General features: G+C 40.3%; 1 protein-coding gene across 4 annotated transcripts in view; it reads right to left on the bottom strand.

The window, feature by feature from the left end:
* The window catches only part of KIAA1217 (KIAA1217 ortholog), a 384957-nt gene that overhangs the window by 202902 nt on the left and 164636 nt on the right, over positions 1–17419 (bottom strand). The window contains exons 1-2 of one of the 4 annotated variants that reach the window (XM_065666581.1): positions 12259–12550; positions 467–588 (exon numbers count right to left, since the gene is read on the bottom strand). The exons of the other annotated variants lie outside the window; for them this stretch is intronic. The gene's annotated coding sequence lies outside the window, so the exon portion shown is untranslated. Of the gene's footprint in view, positions 1–466; positions 589–12258; positions 12551–17419 lie in introns of those variants that run through there. 4 annotated transcript variants of the gene reach the window in all.

Genomic DNA, 17419 nt, shown 5'->3' with positions numbered 1-17419 from the left:
GGATATCTAGCTCTGCCTTGAGGGAGGTCTGGATTGCCTTGCTATTGATATTTAAACAGGGCCCTTGATTCTAAATTGTTGATGGAAGTACCCTAGAGCAACGTGAAACATCTGAAAAGATAAGAACATTACAGATGCATGGATGGGCAACATTACCTCTCTCTCTTAATCCAAGCTCCTGGATAATGAAATGCACTGCTAATGTCTCTCTCAGAGGTACCTCATCAATTTAGGCTGACGCTTTGTCATACAAAGAGTAGCTGATCTGCTATTGTTTTATTTTCTAACAGAACATTTCACACTTGCTATATCACCAAATTAGTATCTGCAGAGTTCAAAACAGTACACAATACCCACAGTTTCCCCCACCTCTTAACAAAGAAGATGCTATGCAATACAGACAATGAAATTTGGAGCTAATAACAAGATGCATGAAATCAAAACTTCATATAAATTTTTAACTTACTGAACTATTCTCCTCCTCCAGCAAAGCGTTCTGCACCAGCTATTAGCAACAAGAAGGGGATTTCCTCCTCCTCAGACTATTCTTGAAATAGATTGCAGTAAGTCTTCCTTTCCAACCTCAGCCTTCAACAGCAAAAGGAAGCAACTCTCAATCTACAGGCAGGAGCAACCTCAGGAACTAAAAAAAAAACCACACCCAAACAACCAACCCCCTCCCCAGATTTTAGCTACCACTTTATTAAAGGTCAACACAGCCATTTAAGAAAGAAGATCTCTGTGAACAGTTTTTAAAGACTTCTTAATGCAGAAAACTAAATCACAGCATAATGCTCACTTGCCTTGCCTTTCAAGTCCGGAAAGATCGTTGTTAAGATCACTTACAGCAAGGAAACAAGTTTTCACTCTCTCTGCATGTGTATTTTTATAAGCCCATCTTGTAAATAAACCAGTGACGCTTTATGGAGGTCAATAGTAGACAGATTGCTTTTGGTGTGAATGTTAAACAAAATTTTCTACATCAGCCCCACATAGTCTGGCAAGATCTGGGAATTCACACCATATGATAGGGCAAACAGTCAGAAACAACCACCACCAACAAAAAGGCTCAGGTGGTAACGGCCTCCTGACAACTTTACTCCAAGCAGCTACCATTAATAGGAAAGGAAAAGGCAAAATATTTACCAAGTGGTTGTATAAATGCGCACTGCACAGCATGGAACTATCTGTTTTGAAGACCTCAATTAAATGGAAGCCAAATCAATAGCTAAACCATATGCTAGATCTTGAGATGAGCATCGTCTACAGCAATGATAAAAGGTGGCATTAGGCCACTTATCAGACTGCTGAGTTCAGTGACTGAGAAAATAGAGGGGTCCTCCATTTGGGGTTTGTTTGGGGTTTGTTTGGATTTTTATTCATTTTGGTTTTTAGATAGTATTCTCTGTATCTTGTTCATTTCCTCATCCTGGACCAGACCTCTTCACCTTTTCAAGGTTGAGGAAGGGGCTTTGTACAACAGCTCATGAGACTCCCTCTTAGAGTTCCCTCTGTATCAAGGGATTTTGGCAAAGAGAGGTTGGTGCTCTGGTCCTAGCTAAGGCAGCCTCAGCATCACTTACAATCTGAAGAAGGGTGGATGGCCAGTATTGTCCCTGTGTAGTCCATGCTTTTGCCCTGGGATTTGATAATGGAGCTTGAAAGCTTTGCTGCGCTATGAGCACTTCAAGCCTTGACATAGCCTTCCCAGGAGTCTTCTGTGGAGACTGGGTTGACAAAAAAGTTCTCCACCAGAGTTTCAGTAGCACTGGATAGGTAATCACATGTATCTTTAATATGTCATACCACTCTTAGATTTACCATCTTAGCATGTTTTTTGTTGGAAGGGACCTTAAAGATCATCAAGCTCCAACCTCCTTTCCATGGGCAGGGACACCTTCCACTAGACCATGTTGCTCTTACCTTTTTTCAACCTTGCTATAGACTTGAGAAACAGAAAAAACATGATGTAGCCAGAAGAATTGTAACAGCATGACAGAATCATCACCTTCCATAAAAGCAAGAGGCAAAGAAAGTCCTTCCTGAGGACATACCTTACCCTGCCCCAGATCAATTTAGAACAATCTGATCCACAATCAGGAAGACCAAAGTGCTCTGGACTTCTCTATGGAACTTTTATTGGCTGCGTTCAGGAGCCCCGGCATTGAAGTTAGATGACCAAAAGTCACCTTTTAGAATAACAGACTGAACTATAATTAATCCCTGACTCAAAGCCTCAATGTAACAAAATGGCTTTTCACAATAGAGAAATGCAAATTATGGGCAGATGCTCCATCAGTGCAAAAGAATGATCACAAACTGAAAACAGAAACTTGGAAAAACAAAGCGTGCAGGAAATCCAGAAAGAACAGCGTATGGGTCAACGTGACAAAGGAAAAGAGCTGAAATTGAAAGATACTCTCTATTGGGAAAAGTATGAAGAAACACAGGAAAAATATTTCCACAAGTTATTTGGCAAAGAAATCCCCCATTAGGAAGCAGGGAAATAAAATTAAGCATGCTTCTGGGAGAAACGCAGAGGGAGGCATTAGAGGGTTCATGGCTACCTGCCATTGATTAGCAGTGAGTGCTCCTACCATATAGGCAGAATATACTGAATATACTGAAATCCTGTCCTGGGAAAGCATGTGACAATACTTTAATTAACACTGGCAATGCTCACACCTCCCAAAACGTCAATAACATTTGCTACAGACCTATTCGGTTGATGGTAATTTTTATTTCATATGAGAAAATGGAGTGCTGTCTCAGACTAATTATGTTTCCATACCAAAATCCAGGTTCATCTAACTGCCAGACTAAGTGCGAACAGATGCTATCTTGATTTCACATTTAAAATCCAAGACCATGGTCTCCAAAGTAAGGTCCCTAGCTCCGTAGGGTCTGTTGCAGGTTACTCAGGACTCTGCAAAATTTCAATCTTATTTTACAAAGCTCAGGAAGTATCTTTTGGGAATAAAGAGAGTGCAGTTACCCTTCCTAACCCATGGACTTTGCCCATGATTGGAAGAGAGATGGAAGGAGGGTAATGGCAGGACCTAGTAATGGGCTGCATCCAGTTTGCATGAAATTGCTGTTTAGTGGTGAATGCAGTTTCCACAAAGCTCTTTATCATATCTTCATTTTATTCATCATGTTATCTCTGATTCTGAAGTTACAGAAGGTTTGTTTGCTGCTGCTAATGCTTTATTCTGTTTTAATTAAAACCACTACTGACTGTAGCCGCTCCTGTCAGTCACCCTGGAGACAGCTAGGATGTAGGTGGGGAGAAGCAGCCATTGCCAGCCCCATACACCACAGCTCAAATGGAGACTCAGAATTTCATCCCAGTTCTTCCAGAAACTTGGCGTGTCCCTGTTTTGCCTTAATTAATTTCTAAAAAGTACTGGTGTAACCTCTGACAAACTGCTAGGGACACGCCTGCATGTTTTGCCATAGCTGCTACAGAAGTATCCTCTCGTAACCTTGCCCATCTCAAGAACAGTCCCTTGAACAACCCACTGTGATGCATTTCATAAGGGTCCTCTGCAGGGGTAACATGCCAGTATCACTGGGGAGACTTTTTTCAATGATGCAGCTAATGCCTTTACCTCAGTTACACCATTAATTTATTAGTTATGCTAATATTAATGCATATAACTAATGCTTATATTTCTGGGTTTGACAGTCCTTAGGACACAGAGAGTAAAATTTTTGTACAGATTTAATTCCATCTTCCAGATAACCTGCCTGTGCTGGACTGTCTGGCATCACAAGGGGCAGGTAAGTAGATCTGATGCTGAAGACATTACTTGGAGCTAAAGACTCAAGGCTTCTGAGTGTCAGTGACAACATTCACTCCTGTGTCCTCAAAAGGAGGTTTCTAAGATTAGAAGCTTTTTAGAGTCATTTGACTTAAATTCTTGCTCTCAGCTGCATGCGTCCCTGCAACAAAGGACAAAGTACAACCACTATTAACTGACACAGGAGCTGCACAGTACTTGGAATACTTCTGAGAAAGAAAGGAAAGAAAAAACTTGTAACTTAAGAGCCCACTAGAATAGAATAAAGAGAACTCCACCAGTGGGTTCAAGAGCAAGCAAAAGCCAAATGCTGGTTTAGACCGGTGATAGCTGAAGTAGAACAAAGCTTCAGAGAGACAGGAGACAGGGAAGCTGGTTCATTAAAACACAATAAAACGAAAATTCATTACAGTGAAAAAGCAAAGCATCTCTCTAAAGTCTACAAGACTATTAGGAGGATATTTCTGTAGTATAATTGTTTTACTGTGTTAACATACCTTATTAAAAATAAGGAACATTGACTACCGTCAGGATGGAGCTCAGTAGTAAACGTATGACCCTACAATACAAATTATAGATAAACAAGTGACTGCTGAAACTTCTGTAAAATGCATGTGTGCTTTCTCTCAGAGGAGGCACTCAGAGCTATGGAGAGTTTTCAAATGTGAGGGACAAGCTGAATGCCTAGGCCACCAGACTATCCTACCTAGCCAGCTGCAAAAGCAAATCTGGGTTGATATATTATTACATGGAAGTTTGCAGTGCTGTTATAAACATGCTAAGAGTGTTGCAAATATTTAATGCTCAAAGCCATGAATTTACCTTGTGTGTGCACAAAAATACAATTGGAAAATGCATGGCTCCGTTTATGCTGTCTTCTTTTGCGTCTACTACAAAATTGAGAAAAAAGAAAAGATTGCTCTAAATAGAAATACATTATCAGAGTTTGGAAGCAGACCTCAGAGAAAGCAACTTGCATCTTGAAGGGAGCAAAATCCAACTAGTAAGAAGTGAAGGAAGAAGCAGCCACAAACATCTAAAAATAGAAAGTCCAGTAGGAAGTTCCCCTACAGAGATTTAATCTGCTATTGTACTCAGATCCTGGCATTGCAAGTTCAAATCTACAAGAAGCTATCATCTTTAATACATCATCTCCTTCCTACCGCTCTTTAAAGCAAAGAAGCTGATTAAACATCCTGCCACACTCCGGTAACCTTAACAGTACATTTCTTCATTTTGCACTGTAAAAGGTCAGTCACATGTTAAATTGCTCTTCTTAGTGTGAATTTACACTCAGCACAGGAATAAGTCAATAAGGGTTGTACTTCAGTCTTTCCAACAAACCAAGCACTAACAAGTAGTAGATGGCATCTCATTTCAGAGAGATGTTAAAAATGCAACTATTTCTCACTCTCTTGAAAAACCTGACTTTCACATTGCTTAGTGAAGCTCCAGATTAACTAGTGTGGGAAGTATTTTGCTAGCATATGAGTATCTCTCAAAGCACTAGAAAAGCAAACACCATTACCCTTCTCTTGCAAAGCAAGTAAGAATCTTTAAGGTTATGTCTTTATAGTTCCTCAAAATGGAAGTTTAAAATGCAGAAAAAAAGTTTTAAAGCTTTTAATGAAAAGAAGAAAACCAACAATACAAATTTAAAGATATTAAACATTTAGCATATATTACCATTTATTTTCTTTAAGACCTGATATTTCTCCAGACACACCTCTATGAACAGCTGAACTACCGACTGGAAGAAGGTAATTTCTATACAACTGCCAAAATCCTGTTTCAAAAAAATGTAAGACTTGTTTTTTTATTTTATGCGAAACACAGCTGTGGGATCTGTGAAGAGCAGTTTCTGAGATCCTTACTGTTGCCTGACAGCTTTTGTGCTTTTGGGTACCTGTTGAAGTTGGTGGGAAAATATGTTTGTCTTTTAAAAGCACAAGTTTGGAGCTTTTGCTGGATATTGCTTTCCATGTGGGACATCAAGGGATGTCTCTTTTAACCACCATCCTTTTAAACACTTCCCTCTCATCCTCGTGAAGATAAAAACACACAAGTCACTTCTCCAGACTGTCATGACAGCACATGGAGTCAAAAAACCAGAGGGGAATGGGGGAGGATATTTCCAAATACTTCCCTACACAGATGAACAGGCTGGCCATAACCATTTCCACCCTTGCAATACAGGAGATGTTTCAAGTGGTAAAGGTAAATGCTCTTTGCACAGTAGCAATGCTACAATTCTGGCTAAGGAAAGGAGCGATGGACCAAACAGTTTTCCAATATGCCCCTTAAGAATGAAAACCAATCTGTTTTTTGAGTCAGAGACCGGCAAATCTGTGAGTGTGATTGCACACTGCTGCTGTCTGGGACAGCAAGGGGTTGGACTGGACATAAGAGTCCTCCCTCCAGCTGTGAACTCCTAAACAAAAGCGAGATGCCAGCACTTCAGAGCAACCCTAAGGCCAGGTACATGGAGTGAGGAGCTCCAGCAGGCCCTGGCACCATCCCTCCCTCCCAGTCCAGGGGGGCTGCAGCTGCGTAACTCGCTCCAAGGCTGCGAGGCATTCTGCATTGCTACATGTCAGGTGTTCTGTGGAATAAAACTGTGGCATATTTTGTAATATCGCCAGGGTCACCAAATACAGCCTGCAGTGTAATAATGATTAGTGGACATCCGTGCTCTGAGTTTCACAGAATCTGTCAAATGAAAACAAAAGGCTGACCTTCACAGCGACTCCCTTGGTTTTGTGTACTTAAAGTACAGTGACCTGGATGAGTAAATGGATGGTCTCCAAACCACACCGGAGTACATCAGCTGTGCTCTTGTACCTGCATTGCAAGTTTATCCAAAACCTTTAAACTACCCTCCCCCCTCCCTTCTCATTAGGCTTTAAAACAAGAGTAGGTACCATGCTTTGGTGCACAGTTGGGTTGTCCCCTTGGTATATGTGACAATAAGAAAAGGACAGGCAATTATTTACAGCTATCCACAGTTAAGTGCACACAGAACTCCTGATTACAGAGCAAGTGTAAACTCCATCCTCACAGGATGAAAAGGCAATATATCACCATCTGAATACACAATGTACTTACTGCTTTTGGTATTTGCATTTGCTAAACTTTTAATCTAATAATACGGCATTAATATTCTATTAATACAATGCTTATATAGAATTTCCGTTCTTTTTCTTTAGTATACAAAGAAAACAATTCTGTATTGTGAAAGATCTGGCCAAGATACTGCTGGAGCGTCAAATCCCTTATTGTTTCTCGAAATGATGCACAGAACTCCTAGTGTACTGCCTCACTGCATTTCATGCTGTGCAATACACACACCTACTGCCCGAAGAAACTGGGCACACACATACCAAGCACAGAGGTGATGGTGCAGATTGTCAGCACCCCTGGTAGCTCCCCCACAGGATGAGAATGGAGAGGGTCTACAAGAGCCCATCAAAGGGCAACCACCTTTCCAGAGGTAAAAAATGAAGCAAACTAGCCATGTGAGAGAGGAGCAGCTTTGCAGGAGACACCTGCAGGAGTAGGGCCAATCAAACCTATGCAGCTTGTCCCCACCCAGCGCCACAGAGGTTTTCTGCAATGGAGGGGTTTCAACATGGAAGAGAAATTAGATTACTATTTTTTTAAATTCTGGGCTCCCAAGACACAAGCCACAGTTTAACGAACTTTAACCTGGCATAAGGTGGCAATGCCACTGCAAGAAGACATCTCTTCTTCCCTCAACCCCTCAGTTCCTGTCCCTGTCCTCAGAAACTTCAGCACAGCCACACACAGAACTGTGGCAGCTCAGGGACGTGACCCTGTTGAAATTATCCTTATTTTTAAAAGGTTAATTAAAAAACACCAAAACCCAAAAACCTCCCCCCAAAAAAACCCGCAAAAAATCCAAACTAAAAAAACACAAACCAAAACCAAGGCAACAGCAACAACAAAACCCAACAACTCATCTCTTTTTCTGTTGATTTTTTTGGGTTAGTGGTTTCACTGAAAAACATAACTCACACTGAGACTCTATTAGAAAGAAGGAAATGATTAATTGCAAATTGGGTTAAATACTAAAATAGTGAATTGCTAAAAATATTATCCCCTATACTTTATTGGAAAGCTAACCGCAATTTTCTCCACCAGTTCCACTGGAAATGTGAATAATTTTTAATGCTTTTAAGTTAATTTAAATTTTCTTTGATATTGCACCTGTTGGGACACTTAGTAGGTGTGCTGAATGTAAGGCACAGAAGATAATTACTTTGCTCTACTTGGCAGATGTAGCCTATAGGTATGCTGGTCTCGCTACATCCAATCTCATCTAATCTCAAAAGCAAAGTGGTCCTGAACACGGTCAAGTCTGAGTTAGAGCTTCTACTCCCCACAAAAATGCAACCACTTCTGGTGCACCATATGGCAGCAATCCTGTGTCAGCAACACTGTACAATAGTTTTTTCTGAATAAGAATGAAGAACAAGTTCTCTGCTTGAAACCAAAGAGAGTTTTATCCTACAAAAGTATGCAACACATTATTACCCATACAGGAACGAAGGCAGGACATCAGCACTCAAGTGCTATGGGAACTTTAGTGGTGAAGGACCAGGGATTTGATCTGATGTCCAAGCAAAATGCCAGTTATAGAACGCACAATGCCATCAGACAGACAATGCAGTTTTGCTGAGAAACTATTAATCTAATGTAATGGAAGCAAAATATTCAGCTACGAGATTCCATTATACTTGGAGCCTTTGACCCTGGTTTATCCTGGAGTTCAAGCCCTGATAATCTATGTGCTTGAATCTCATCTTGGTGGATAATGGAAAATTCTGCTCCATTTCCTCTGGGACTTCATGCTCATTAGTCACAGCATACCAATTAAAAGCTTTGTTAGAAAACCAGAGGAATGTGACACAGCACATGTACAAACCAGGAAGCTTCATTCACATATAACATGGATGAATGGCTCTGTATGGAAAGCCAAGCATCGCATTAGCAGGTCGTGTGCATCAGCATGCAAGATCAACAAAAGACGTGCAAGAATTTTTAAGTCAGCGCTCTCAGTAAGCAGCGGATTTTCACTTTGAACAATGAGAGTTACAGTATTTTGCGCAGCCCTCACCTTCTTTCTCAGCAAAGGTAATATAAAATGCTTTAAAGTTGTGTTTCAAAGTTGCATTGTTACTTTGACAATCATCTAGTAGGAAATTGCTAAACATCACTACCAGCTACTGACCAGATTCTGTTCCTAACCAGCAGAGGTGAAGCTGGGGTTAGCGCTCTGGCAAGCTACTCATGAACTAGAATAACAGCCATTTTCAAAAGGGATTATTGCCACTATGAACCACTGTCAAGTATCTGTAACAGCAATTCTCAATTAAGGAAAGAATAGGACTCAGCGTCTGCACTCTGATCATGCAGTTAATAACTGACTCCACCTCAATCAAAACTAAAGTGGGATTTAGCATGCCGATTTATTTTTGCAACAGTTCTTGTAACCGTTCTATGTTAAATCATTTATTATAGAACTTGAAAAATAATGGTCAGCTATAGCTGTAAAAAAAATCTATTTGTTACATTTTATTAACCCTTAGTTCTATTCCAGCATATTCCCAGTGAGCGACCTGTTCCCAGGAGGTTTTAGGGTTAACAACTCCCATCAACAGCATGCCATAAACCCAGCAGAGGCAATAGCTCTACCTTTCAACTTATATTTTCATTTCTACATTTCAAATGCAGCATAATGGTGATGTTTAGCATATTTCTTATATTATAGACAGACTACTTTGTAAAATAGTCCATCTGTGACAGGGATGATGACATTATGAAAACTGCAGCATGAGCAATGCATCACAGAGGAGAAGACATTTTTGAAGGATAAGAGGGTCTTATAGCCACTTAGAAAAACCTTTAGGGAGGGATTTGGGACACACTGCAGCGAAGTCCTTGTCAAGGGCAGCAGACCCTCCTTGCCTCCACCATCCCTGCATCCCCTCATGCCCCAGTGAAGCCCTTGCAAATCATCTGCCCCCGTATGGCACCTCCCTACTCCCACCCATCTCTGTTGTTGCTCAGAAAACTGTCTCAAGGAATCCATCCAGTGAAAAACTAACCTAATAATACAAACCCAGAAATAAATCCTTGGGTGACTAGCTGTCAGCTGGACCTTACTAATGTGAAGTCACTGGCTAGATGACAACAGTCCCCACTTAACCAGTTCCAATAGCAACATCTGGACTGGGATCCCATTTGCACACACACAGCTATGGCAACTCCTGTGCCCTAATGGGGACCACAACTCTTCACTGCACAGAATCTAGCTGAAAACGTAGAGTTTTCCTGCCCTTTTTCTCGCCAGCACATCGCTACATCCTTTACCCTCACTGATGGCAACCCACCTAATGGGGCTGTGAGCCAAGGTTGTGGCCACATCCCCAGCATTGTTGCAGCCCCCAGTCTGCCCCAGGGATCCGGGTCCTGGAAAGGGACAGGGACAGCCCCTGTCTCATATCATCCCAGCACAGTGCCAGGAGGCAGCCAGGGGGAAGGAGGGGAGAAGTAGTCTTCTGCCTCCTAACCTCAGCATCACCAAAAATTGTTGGCTGTGGGCAGTGGTCCCATCAAGGATAGGAAAAGTCAAACTTTTCTCTGAAAAGCTTCCTCTTACAGAAATCTTGACTGGATCTCCTTTTCTTATACCTACAAGTAATTGTGGCTGAATTTGGGAGCCCTTAAACTGAATAATTTGCTCATATTTTAGGCAGAAAATGTCCCCTTGGGCAAAGAAAAAACATAGTTTAAGAATCCTTGCTGTCAGGAGCGGTGGCACTGTGGTGCCTTGCTGAAAGAGTGGGCTTAGCTGGGCTTAGGGGACTTCTCGGGCTGGGCTGACACTATGTCCACCACCACAGATCACAGCCCCACCACATCACAGGCTCTGCCTGCCTATGCTGTGTTACACATGACAGACACCAGGGAGAATCTCATGTCAGCTTGTGAAGAGGATGGCATCTCCTTCCTCCCCAGGTGTCAGAGGAACGGTATGCAACAAAGCCAATGACAATTCAAAGGGAAGCTAAGCAAAGTAAAATACGTTGACAGGATGGGTCCTTCTCCTTCTCCAGACCTGCCTAGCCGCAACTGACACTTTCTCTTAGAAAGGCTGTGGTTTTCCTTACATTTAGGTCCAGTATGAAGCTGCTCAATGGTGTATTTAGTGAAGGTAGAAAGACAACATGAAAAATGAAATGACAAACAGCTAGTTTCTTTGCATGAATTCAAACAAATGGATTAAAGCTGCTTAGATCTCCTATTTTTTCTGTCAGTTTTCACAGAGCTTTTATTACAAATCCACATCCTCCTTGGGAGATGTGGGGAGGAAACAGCAGAAGCTCCTGAAAACACACTGTGGTATTTTGAACCTAAAGAGCTAAAAAGTTCTTGAATTAAGCACATCCCTGCTCCCTTCCCCAGTGAAATCCAAAATATATTTTGAACTCTTCATTTGCTTTTTGGATTTTGAGCTTTTCAGCTACAGGAAGGTAATGTTTCCAAAAGTATGTAACTCTAATGATTCTTTTTTCCTGAAATCAGAGGATTAAATCCACTTTTAGGATTCCAGGATCCTGGGAGCTGGAACAACAAGAAAATCAAAACCTGGAAAAAGACATGAGACTTCTTTTCTGTCAACACCAAAGATATCTTACTTAAAGCAATACATTTATGGGTTCACAGTCATACTAATGTAAATTAATAAGAAAGTAATAAAAAAATATTTCCTTGCCCAAATGTCTGTTACTTTGAATCAGTCTGATGGCTGCTAACACACCATGCTAATGTTAAGTAGATGCAGGAAGGCAATTTTCTCTTAATGTTCACCAGGGCAGGTCATACACAGTAACTCTCTAAAGCAAAATATCTGCTCTTTTATGGCTCTATTTTTTCATGTTAACCTTCCTACTTTGTGTTTGATGGATACAGCTGCAAGTAAAAATAAGACCATTATCTTGAGATAGCTGTAGTCTCATTCAATGACACATTAAACAGATTCACATTTGAAATGGAATTTTATTGTAGTGTAAGCCAAAATAACAAAAAACCTACTAGTATTATGTTCCCATCCCTCTAATCATCTGCTTAATAGAAAAGTGGAAAGAAATTAGTCACAAATGAGTGGAACAGTACTTCAGGATAAAACACTCTGGCTCAGATACCTGCTTACAGCCCATACAAAAAATTTTACTAATAAAAAAAATTATACATGTATCTAGATAGACAGGTTGAACTAACTTAGCTATTTTCATCACCAGAAAGGCAGAAACAAGTTTCAGTACACAAAACGCAAGTTAAACTAATGAATCCGTAAAACAATTCTTCCTGTACAGGGAAAGTATTTCACATTTTATTTACAGTAACAAAAGCGAAAAGAAAAAGTACTTACTTGCAATTTTCTTGTTAAAATAATCCAGAGCTTCCAGTTAGTAAACAAATACAAAGCATCTGAGAGTTACTTTGTGACTTTTTTTCCTTAGGGGGTACTGAAATCTTTTGAACTTATTCACATTACGTTTCCCATCATATCCCATTGTAGCTTAAAAAATTAGTTTTTGAACAAGCTTTTATTTAAAATGTGTATCTTTTTAAAGGATAAAAATTTAACCCAACAGAATCTCCCTGAGCCTTTGAACGGTCCCTTGTACTTCTAGTGACATTTATCGTCACCTAGCTCATGGTGTGTTACAGCAGGGTGAGGTCATCTGAAGGAAAATGAACCAGGCTCTGAAGTTGTGTGTGCTAAAGGATTTCCTGCTGCAGACTCCCTGCTGAGGCACAGATTCAAAGGGTGAGGAACTGACTTGCTCGGGATGTCCGTTTGCAGGCACCCAGAGCATGAGTGCAGCAATGAAGGGGTGCTGTTGCTGTCCTGGTGTGCCATCCGCAGTCTTACGCGATGCTCATCCCTAATGCTAAAGGAACATTTTCTACCTTCTAATGTTTTTCACATTTGGAAATCTGTCATTTTTCTGATCACATTTCAGTTTATAAAAACACAAAAATATATTTGTATTGCACCTAGAGCCTGTGCTCAGCTGTTTGTTTCTCTTTTTCCTGTCCACAGACATCTGTCCTTCCCCCCTATCCTTATCTAAGATAAGCAGCTTCAGTTTACACATGCAAACCTTGCAAAAGCATGGTCTGGAAAATTAATTCTTGAAAGGATTAATATTTTTTTCCCTTCCATCACAAATATGTTTCTCCTCCTGGTGACAACGTTTCACTTTGCAAACAGAAGGGGCACTGCCTGCTCTGGCATACAGGAGCATTTCTCTTCCGTGCAAAGAAAGCTGCACACAGCTCAGCACAGGAATAACTCTAATCGCCACACTAACATGGTCTGTCATATTGATGTGGCTGAAAGTAAGCAAAACAATTCCTCTTTAAAAAAAAAAAAAAGAAAAAGAAAAAAAAAGAAAAGAAAAGAAAAGGCTTCTGCAGGCATAGTCATAATCCAGGGAGAGCTATTTCTGTTCTGCAGTCATTGCAATACCAGCCTGGCCATTGGAAAATGAAGGAAATTTCTACCACTCACTTTGACTTGCTTTTAAATGCTTTTCCTTTATGTTTTGCACAGCACTGAAATTACATGCAAAGGCTTGTCCTTCAAATACCTTATGCAAACCACAGGGAAAAACCTCTCCTTGCCTGCCTTTCAATTCTTGGTGCAGTGCAATGGAAACCCTTCCAAGGAGAGCTCCCATGCTTCTGTCCTGCAGGGATTTGTTCTGCTATCCCATACCAGCGTCCTACTATGTACAAGAATCAGCAATTTTCCTCTTGAGGACTCAGATAAATCCCCCAATCTAGTTTTTTCAAAGGTTTCTTTCCTACCACCAGGCTCCCGTGTCACACACATACTCCTCTTCTTGATTGCCTAGACCAGGGCCACAGACAAGATCCATCCAGCCATTTGGATAACTCTCAAGAACAACCAACATTATATTATGCAATTGCAGGTAAAAAAATGGGCAAACCTCCCCACCCCTTCTTTTAAGAAAGATGTGGTCTTCTGGCCTCCACAGCACTGAGCCTGACTGCATTATTTTGATAGCTACCAACTTGGCCATCAAACTTTTCACACCCAGGACCATGTTCACTCATTCTCAGTGAATCTGAACACAGTGAGTGGCCCATACTACAAAGCAATACAGGTTAAACATTAATGACAGAAAGAAAAACATGCAAAGAGAACAGGAGAAACAGCAAAAACTGAAGCCAGACACAGTTCTGCAGCAAGGGGAAATAAAAACCTTTTACAGTCGGGAGAATAAAAGGTGAGAAAGCTGAGGGAAGACAGAGGCAAGGTAAAAGAGTAAGATGAACTAAAGCTAAGAAAAAGAAACACATGACAACAGTGAATAGAAATAAGAACTTTTAATCTTGAATACAACACAGACTTTGACAGTCTGTGATATGTGCAACCACAAATTTTATTATACAAACCTATTTTCACAGAGTGATGCTGAACTGGATACTCCACTGATACTGTATTCTACTCTTGAGGCTCAGTTGTTTAGGGGCTAAGACTATGTAAGACATAAATAGCAAGTAGGCAAAATGGGTAAGCTGTAAATCCAGATATAAAAGACAGGAACTGACTTTGCTTATGTTGACGAGTGTATTACCTAAAGAAAAGTTATATAACTTCATCATTGCAAAAATAAACAAGCAAATAGCAAAGCTGGCTGTTACAGTTTGCTAAGGCAGGATCCTCGTCTCTATTTATAAATTCCAAAAAGGAAATAGAAATCTTTAGATGTCATTTCTCCATTGCTTTAGGGGGCTTTTAAAACAAAAAACGGAACATGCAACTTGAACTGTCCCACTTTCAAAGTTGGAGCTATGTGGTACATCTCCCCATACTGACTACTCTCTCAAGTAAAAATTTGCAATCTCTCTCAGTAATTGAAGCAAAGAGAAGAAGATTTAAGCTTTGATAATGATTGGTGAATTTCAAATAGTTTGGATAAGCAACCCCCCAAAGTTCAAAATGAATATTCAGATTTTGTTGTGCAGCATGGTCTGCAAATTGAGGATAGAAATCTCCGATGATAACTATCTTAGATCTCCTCTAAGATCCTCCGCATGCCCTAGTTATGTCTAAGTAGGAAATAACCCAAAACCAGCAACATATTTAGTTATAAAATTCAGATGTCTGAATTTTCAAAATGAAAATATTGAGGAAATAGAGTCACTTAAAAATCCCAAACTTCCAAATAGTCCAGCTTCATACTGGGCCCATTCCCACACCACCTAAATCCCTTAACTAGTTTATCATTTGTAACTCTTGAAATAGGCAGTCTCCCACCTGCAGCAGTTTTCACGGGTGACTCATCATTACCTGCCAGAGAAAATCCTCCCCATGCTGGCACCCCCTGGTGACCTTGCAGAAAGACTGAGCACAGTGTGAAGCAAGAACAATGGTAGATGAAGTTCTGCATCTCTCCAGGGGCTGAGTGCTTGCCTGGGGCCCTACACCAGATTCCCATCTCAGCTATAATATCATAACTGAGCTCAAAGCAATGCAACTGCATTGACATAGCCAAAACCCAAAAGGCAGCTATGTGTGAAGCAGGACTACCCATCTGCAGAGAAAATGCCAGGAGTATGGAAGGGTGAGGAGCTTATGGCTGGCCTTCGCCCAGTGGTAGCCATCACAAACACCACCCTCCAGCAGGACTAATCTTGTTTCTCTGAAAACACTCTTCTAAAGAAGACTACGGGCAACAGCCTAACATTTTCCTGGGATTCATTTATTCACCCAACTCGCTAAGTCTGTGTAATTATCATCATTTACTTGAAAAGAATTGAGAAAGAACTCCAAACAAGCAAAACACTTAGCCACTAGTTCCAGGAAAACATCACTGTATTATCTTTACCCTTAGAAGGCTTCCACCATGTATCACCTCCAAGGATAAGCATTTGGCAGTGGGAGAAATCACACAGCACGCCATCGAAGTTAAAAGATTTGGTTTTGCTCTCATAGTTACGACTTACACATTTCACAAAATCAACAAACAATTTACGCTATTTCAGATATGGGTCTTTTCCATCTCAATGGGACTTAATTCCTCCAAGCTGAAAAAGGAAGCCCAAAAGAACTTGAATAAGTAAAGTGACATTATACAAAACATACCCTAAGGCTGCCAATATTTTTCTGTGCAATGAAGCAAAGACTGCATTATCAAGCTAGACCAAACGCCATTTCCAGCAGAAACCTTTCCTTCTTTGCTGCCGTGAGAAGGATTACATTACACAGCACTGCACTAAGCCCATTTATTCCATTCTATTTTTTTAATCAGGCTATAAAAATAATCAGCTCAACTACTCATACTAATCATAGAAATATTAATACAAGACATTAACTACTCTTTCGCTGTGATATTTTCTTCTCTATGCTAAATATGAAGGCCATAAAGTTTATGCTTCCCGTAAGTTGCAAGAAATTGTGCTTTACTGCAGAAAGCTAACATCAAAAATAATTACAGTTATAAACATACAGCAAAATACCGTCACACTTGGCACCTATCAAGGTTTTATGTGAAAAATTTAGCACAATGCCAGCTGCAGTACGGTTTTGCTTTTTTCAGATGTACAGTGTAAAAATCACTTTTACCAAATTAAGGAAGAAAATAATAATAATCATAAAAAAGAACAAACAAACAAAAAAACAAAACCCCTTAGAAACACCAACACCCTTTAACAAAACTCTCCACATAGCAAAAATGGGCCAAATTAGGGTTAGATTTCCCAGACAAAGCTCTGTTTAAAAAGTGATTTTGATATGTATTTCTTGGAGACATCAGAAATACATGGAGGTTTTCTCCTTTCTGAATCCAAAGCACATGAATTTCTTAGTTTACGAGAGTATCACCATGCTACCTTTACCAGTATTATTTTAAACAGTCTTCCCTCCCCATCTTCCCAGGGCCTCCTTTTACTGGGAAGAGAAACCTTGTTCATTACCATATCCGCTCCCTGTAGGCACTACATCATCTACAATTTTTTAATGAATCAACACAGCTTCTTTTAAAAATTAGTCAGGTGACTTGTCCCACCATGCTTCATATTTGGAAGCTGCCTTTGTATTTCCACCCCATGGATTCTCAAGATCAGTTTGTAATTACTCCTTTTTTGTGCTACTATTATCTTTTATGTACAAATCCTCCTCTGTGTGAGACAGCAATTGTATTTCCTCACAATTTTCTTTTCTTCAGAGTCAGACAAAGCAAAGATTTTAATCTTGCCTCATAAAACAGTCTCTCTGCTCCACAAGGCATTTTAGAAACCTGCCTTGGCAACTAATCCAATTTGAATTTACTTTTTTTAAGTACATATGATCACATTTTTCCATGTGACACCTTGCACATACCTTATTCAAAACAGCATTAAGGCTTCCTTGCATTGGAAACATTGTTCCTAACACTTAGATGCTAGATGATCCATACTACAATCCAATCTGTCCATTTTCCACAAATGTGTCATTCTGATACCCCAATTATCTTGGGATTAGCACTCCAGTGTCTGTCCAGTCTCTCCCCACA

This window comes from Lathamus discolor, chromosome 2 (assembly GCF_037157495.1).
Source record: "Lathamus discolor isolate bLatDis1 chromosome 2, bLatDis1.hap1, whole genome shotgun sequence".
Lineage (NCBI taxonomy): Eukaryota > Metazoa > Chordata > Aves > Psittaciformes > Psittacidae > Lathamus > Lathamus discolor.
This window is presented reverse-complemented; position numbering and strand designations above follow the sequence as displayed.